We start from the raw sequence: 6,869 nt of genomic DNA, 5'->3' as shown, positions 1-6,869 counted from the left end.
TGCAGTTATGTCTTTTTGGAATGTGCTAGAGGTGTCCCCCTCCCCGGCCCTTTTACCAATCAGTTGTATTTGTATCTCTTACTTAACCAGCCTTAACATCTTGTTTAAACAATTGTAGGGCTTATTCATTTCTTTTTCTAGAGTGACTAATGAATTTCTAAAATTGTTGGAACCTTTTTTCTTCCTTACGCTTACAGTTTAACAAAGGAAAAAAAACACACAAAATGATTTACTACATTTTATAATGTCATTAAAAAAGTTGGAACTCTTTACAATTCTTAATCCTTCTGTTTATGTATTTTTACTTTCACATTTTCCTGTTGTGATTTGCTTTTGAAACATCGGTAGACAAAACTTATGTATCGAAAAAATAAAGAGTAAAATTCCCTTTTCAGACCATGAGGTCTATAGGGCAGATGATGTAAAGGTCATCTTTGTGACCCACGGTTAACGAGAGTGTCATGTGTCCAGCACAATGACCAACCGCCTTTACTTTTCCCCAACAAATGTCAGGTACCCATTACTAAGAGCTGGTTGGACTCAGAGGCGCCCTAAAGATCCCGAAATTAAAAATCCCAGTCTTCACCAGGATACGAACTTGGAACCCCGGTAAATTCTATGTACCGGTACTGAAGTGCAGAACTTTTATTCAACAAATCTTGGGAAAGCATTTAGATTTGCTACTCGGGCATTAGAGAAAATACACATAAATCTCTATTTGGAAAAAAAAGTGAAAAAGTGATCGTCAGGCCCATTTAATTCATAGTACAAGAAGAATAGTTGGGTACATTTTTGTGAAACCCTGGTGTTGTCTGGTTATTACGTTCAAATTACGTTGTAGTAATATTTTATGTAGGTCTCGATGTAGATCTAGTGACACTAACATTCACAGAACCTAATGCCAAGTTGGAATATTGACAATTTCATAGCACAAACTTGAAATGCAGAATGAATATTCAGACAGAGTAGGCCTACTTCAAAACCTAATGACCCAGTGTCAATGAATTGAAATAATACACCCAAAATGAAGGTAACACAATAAAACACACTTTATTCTTTCCCATTTGATTGGTGATTTTCACAATAAACCAATGTCAAGGACGCTACATGAAACATGACTGTTGTCAACTACATTTAAAAGAATTGACCTCTAATTGTAACAATATATCTAAGCGTATCAGTTTATCTTTGTATTCATTCTTTTTCCTAACTGTCCGTTTGTTTTTAAACAAGTTTGAAGTCACAGCCTGAAAGTCTAATACTTGCTCTCGATGGAAAGTATTTTGTGCTACAAAACAAACATGAAAATTTTGTTCTGCAGTGCGAACTAATGCACACACAAAAAGATACTTTAGTGTCCTATACCTTTAAAATATAGTCACAGACCTCTATGTAACGATCATGTCTATGATACGGAAGCTAAATCTCGGGAAGATGGCGATTGTGTAGTTTTCAAAACTGAAGATCATAGTTTTAGATATACTGAAATGCGAACTCCCAGAATTTATGGTGAAATTGTGTCTTAATAAATGGGAAACAAATATAGCACATAAAAGTTTGTCTCTCACTTAAAGTAACGACACAATTTCATTAGATTCCAGAATTGAAGTGTCACACTACAATTTATTAGCTACGATTAAAAACGTTTTCAAATGTATGTTTAACTCAGCTGTTTACATTTGTTTGTGCTCATGACCACATTGAAGAGATACTGAATACACAAAACGAATAATTACATTAGTTGTATGCGTGTTGGAGAAAATATCCATATTTCAAAAGTCATCTCATTTGTTTTTTAAACCTTACTCCTTCTTTGCCCCATTCCGTTCTTTGTTCTCTAACCATGAATAACACCATCGAAAGAGGACATTGACATTCGTGTAATTAGCATAACATTATTTTAGTCTTTGGAGATGAAATAAACCAATCAAGTTCATTTTTTTTTCTGGAGATAGCAGTATTGGTCCATTCATTATTATTCGTTAGGAGAGACCAGTTGCATCTTACTTCTACCATATTCTGTTTTCCTTGGCCTGGTTTATTTAATTGTTTTTAATGAGGTAGTTCCGGATCTCCTGTCAGTCACATGGGTGTGTTGTTTACATTGATGACATCATTGATTTTATTGTAATTTAAAGATGAAATAGTCTAGATCTATACATCTTTAAGTAATAAAAAGTATGTTACAATAATTTATTAATTTTTATGATTATTTAGTAGTTCTACTAGATCTAGGCTAGCACTAAATCTAGATCTACATCTTATCATAGGAAGATATTGGCATTATTGCCATGTATAAGACCACAGTCACGTGACTGTTTATAAAGTAGGTCAGAGATTCGGAACTACCTCATTATCTGTTGGTATCGATGTTGGTATCGCTGTCCTCCAAGATACTTACCAAACAATAAACCCAGGGGTAGACTGTATTTTCTGTGATAAAACTATATTTCATAGCACTATGAAACTACATTATGTTTGTTAATTAAAAAAAAAAGAGTAATGTTCCCCTATCAGACCATGCGGTCCATAGGGTAGATGATATAAAGATCATCTGTTTCTGTGGCCTTCGGTTAACGAGGGTGTCATGTGGCCAGCACAACGACCAACCGTCTTTACTTTTCCCCAACTAATGTCTGTTATCCATTACAGCTGGGTTGACTCAGAGGTCCCCTAAAGATTCCGAAATAAATGAATTGCAGTCTTCACCAGGATTTGAATTTGGAACCCCGCTCACTAAATGTCATTATTACTATTATCTTTTTAAAAAAATAATCCAATCGAATGCCCACTAATATTGCTTAACTTTTTATATCTCTGTCTTTTTTTTTCGCATTATCTGTTCCTCTCTCCAGCTTCTTTTTTTTTCACGCTTCTATCTCTCTCTCTCTCTCTCTCTCTTTCTCCATTTCATTCTCCCTCTCTTTCTCTCTCATACACACACACTCTCTCTCTCTAGCTCTCTTTCTTAATTTCATTCTTTATTTCTCTCTATTTCATTCTCCCTTTCTCTCTCTCTCTCACACACACACACGCTCTCTGTCTTTGCCTCTCTATCATCGGTCTTACTTTTTATTCAATTCTTTACCTACAAGATTTATCTCTTCCTCCTCGGCTCCCTCAATTTTTTTTTTACCGTTTTCTTGGAAACAAATATTTCTGTGTTGAATTGAGAAAACTCAAAGAATGCGTTCAGCCAATATTTGGATTTCCAATATCTTCGTCTAGTCTTTTCATCACTCTCAAACACTGTAACTGTGCAAACTTTAAAAAAAAAACTACTTCCGATAAAAACATGCAAAGAAAAGAATTTACATATTTATTTGCCACAAGGGTAAAAGGCGGATAAGTGTTGTTTTTTTTCCTGCTAGACTCTATATGAAAAAAAAGAGAAAGAAATTCAACAGGTAGAAATGGCTTTGAAGAGCTTGTACAACACACCCACCAATTCCGCCCATGCAAGGTAGAGGGGGGAAGAGGAGAAGCCACCGGGTCCCATCTTTCATCGCGGTTCTCTGTAAACCGACGTCCAATGTTCGCACGGCACCAATTACAAGGGAGTTCAATCCCTCAAAGGGCGAAGAAGGTCAGAGAACGGCACATATTTAGATACACTTGGAAAAGAAATGGCGGAGAAAGGAGGAGAACAAAAAAACGGGCGGGGAAGTGGGCGAGGAAGATCTTTCCCCAGGCATTGGAGATGTGCACGTTCAATGTGAAAGTTCAGTTGATGGACATCTTGTCTTTCTAATGACGCTGCTTCCAGTAATTACATTCAACTTTAAACAAAACGCTTGAGTCATAACTCAAAACAAAAACAATACAAACGTCAGACAGCTATATTGAACTATGTTATTTGCATTCTTGAAGTAGATTTAAGTGTTATTTCATCAACATCATAGTATTGGTTCACTATTACTTAATAGTATTGGTTCAATATTAAATCATAGTATTGGTTCACTATTACATCATAGTATTGGTTCACTATTACTTTATAGTATTGGTTCACTATTAAATCATAGTATTGGTTCACTATTACATCATAGTATTGGTTCACTATTACTTTATAGTATTGGTTCACTATTAAATCATAGTATTGGTTCACTATTACTTCATAGTATTGGTTCACTATTACTTCATAGTATCGGTTCACTATTACTTCATAGTATCGGTTCATTATTAAATCATAGTATTGTTTCACTATTACTTCATAGTATTGGTTCACTATTAAATCATATTATTGGTTCACTATTACATCATAGTATTGGTTCACTATTACATCATAGTATTGGTTCACTATTACTTTATAGTATTGGTTCACTATTAAATCATAGTATTGGTTCACTATTACATCATAGTATTGGTTCACTATTACTTTATAGTATTGGTTCACTATTAAATCATAGTATTGGTTCACTATTACTTCATAGTATTGGTTCACTATTACTTCATAGTATTGGTTCATTATTAAATCATAGTATTAGTTCACTATTACTTCAAAGTATTGTTTCACTATTACTTCATAGTATTGGTTCACTATTAAATCATAGTATTGGTTCACTATTACTTCATAGTATTGGTTCACTATTACTTCATAGTATCGGTTCACTATTACTTCATAGTATCGGTTCATTATTAAATCATAGTATTGTTTCACTATTACTTCATAGTATTGGTTCACTATTAAATCATATTATTGGTTCACTATTACATCATAGTATTGGTTCACTATTACATCATAGTATTGGTTCACTATTACTTTATAGTATTGGTTCACTATTAAATCATAGTATTGGTTCACTATTACATCATAGTATTGGTTCACTATTACTTTATAGTATTGGTTCACTATTAAATCATAGTATTGGTTCACTATTACTTCATAGTATTGGTTCACTATTACTTCATAGTATTGGTTCATTATTAAATCATAGTATTAGTTCACTATTACTTCAAAGTATTGTTTCACTATTACTTCATAGTATTGGTTCACTATTAAATCATATTATTGGTTCACTATTACTTCATAGTATTGGTTCACTATTACTTCATAGTATTGGTTCATTATTAAATCATAGTATTAGTTCACTATTACTTCAAAGTATTGTTTCACTATTACTTCATAGTATTGGTTCACTATTAAATCATATTATTGGTTCACTATTACTTCATAGTATTGGTTCATTGTTGCATTGTCATGCATGTGGCAAAATATGTAGGCCACAACTGGGGCTGTGTTGCCACGGGAAATACTGCATTCCTCATTAATCTTCGGACTCGAAGACAAGCCTTATTATTATTATTGTTATTATTATTATTGTTATTATTATTGGTTAAATATTTCATTATATTACTGGTTCACTATTAAATTATTGTATTAATGCACTTTTACAATATAACATAGGTTCAGTTTGATATTATAGCATTAATGTACGATTACGTTAATAACAAACACTATTGCATTAGTTCATTATTGAATTGTAGCACTGGTTTGCTATTTCTTTATAGCATCGATTCACCACCTGGTAGTGCGGTCCCGGGTTCATACCTTGCCCGCTGCCATCCCGCGTCGACCTGCGGGAAGTTTGAACTAGGAAGTAAATTATCTTCAACACTGAAGGAACATCTGAAACATATCAAACATTTTACAACAAACCATTACGTTGCATAACATTAGGAAAATATTTCTTTATTGTGTTGGTATTTTAAGTAAATAGTTCACTACTACAGTTTGTTTTCAGTCAGTAATGCCAAAAATATTGGTTAACCATGGACTGTATATTACAGGGTTAACTAATAACTATTGGTTCTCTTTTGTATTAGAGTGTTAGTTCACTGTTCTTAGCGACTTCATAAACAGTTGTTAGTTTTGTGGAGATCGAAAACACGAAGCGTGCTCGGAAAAATTGCAACCCTTTTTTAATTGAAAATATGCAAACCCTTTTTTTTTAAATTAGATACACCATTTTAAAAACAAAACTTAAAACTTCTTACAAAGTAGGCTTTTGCAAAAGTTTTAATAAAAAACCAATAGTATTTTGAAATGAAAAGTCTTATTTTCTTCCATCAACAATACGATACGGCTATATTTAGATATATTCCTATTAAATAGGGCAGTATCATGGAAGTCTTCAAGTGAGCAAACACAAAAAAGATTGGACCAGGGCTAATACCGAGACCAAGAGTTATTGAAAGCCGGAACACTAACTCGCAAACCTCACAACCTTTGGGCAGTTTAGACCAATAGCTTGTTCTCTATTTTTATAATTTTTTAAATAGAAATTTTAAATTAAAAAAAAAGAAATATAAAACATACATGCATCGACCGGGAATCGAACCCGGGTCACCCGCGTGGCAGGCGAGTATTCTACCACTAGACCACCGATGCTGATACACATTATATGTATGCTTAATTATTGATAAGCAGTAGTTCTCATTTTTTTTTTCTGAAAGCTGAATGTTTTCCTTGTAACAAGTAACAAGAAAATACGAAAAACATGCATATTTGTAAACCTGTCGAACAAAGTAAAACAAAGGACGTTTGGGTCACGAGGCCTTCATCAGCTACAAAACAAAAAATGACAAACAAATCAATTAACACCAAATAGCTAAACTTGTCCTCAATGTTATTGTTGGAGTACACTTAGGTTTTAAATAAATTGAGTCATGCTAAAAAGTACAAAGTGTACACAAATAATTATCAACTTAACTCTTTCTCTCTGTAATTATTTACCACATTCTGGTGGAATCAACGCTGGTATCGTCAGTTAGGAGAGAAAGAGTTAAATAAAAATTACTTATCCACATTTAGTTATTCTGTATATCAGAAACCTAGCTATTTAAAAGTAGGCCTACTTATAGTTACTTGT

General features: G+C 33.3%; 1 non-coding gene across 1 annotated transcript; it reads right to left on the bottom strand.

Annotated features, from left to right (window-relative positions):
* Positions 1 to 6,317: 6,317 nt before the first annotated feature.
* On the bottom strand, positions 6,318 to 6,388 carry Trnag-gcc (transfer RNA glycine (anticodon GCC)). Its single transcript has one exon. It is a non-coding gene; the product is annotated as a tRNA-Gly (tRNA).
* Between the last annotated feature and the right edge of the window lie 481 nt (positions 6,389 to 6,869).

This window comes from Biomphalaria glabrata, chromosome 5 (genome assembly GCF_947242115.1).
Source record: "Biomphalaria glabrata chromosome 5, xgBioGlab47.1, whole genome shotgun sequence".
NCBI classification, from domain to species: domain Eukaryota; kingdom Metazoa; phylum Mollusca; class Gastropoda; family Planorbidae; genus Biomphalaria; species Biomphalaria glabrata.
The sequence above is the reverse complement of the archived record's forward strand: the minus strand, read 5'-3'. Positions and strand labels throughout refer to the sequence as shown.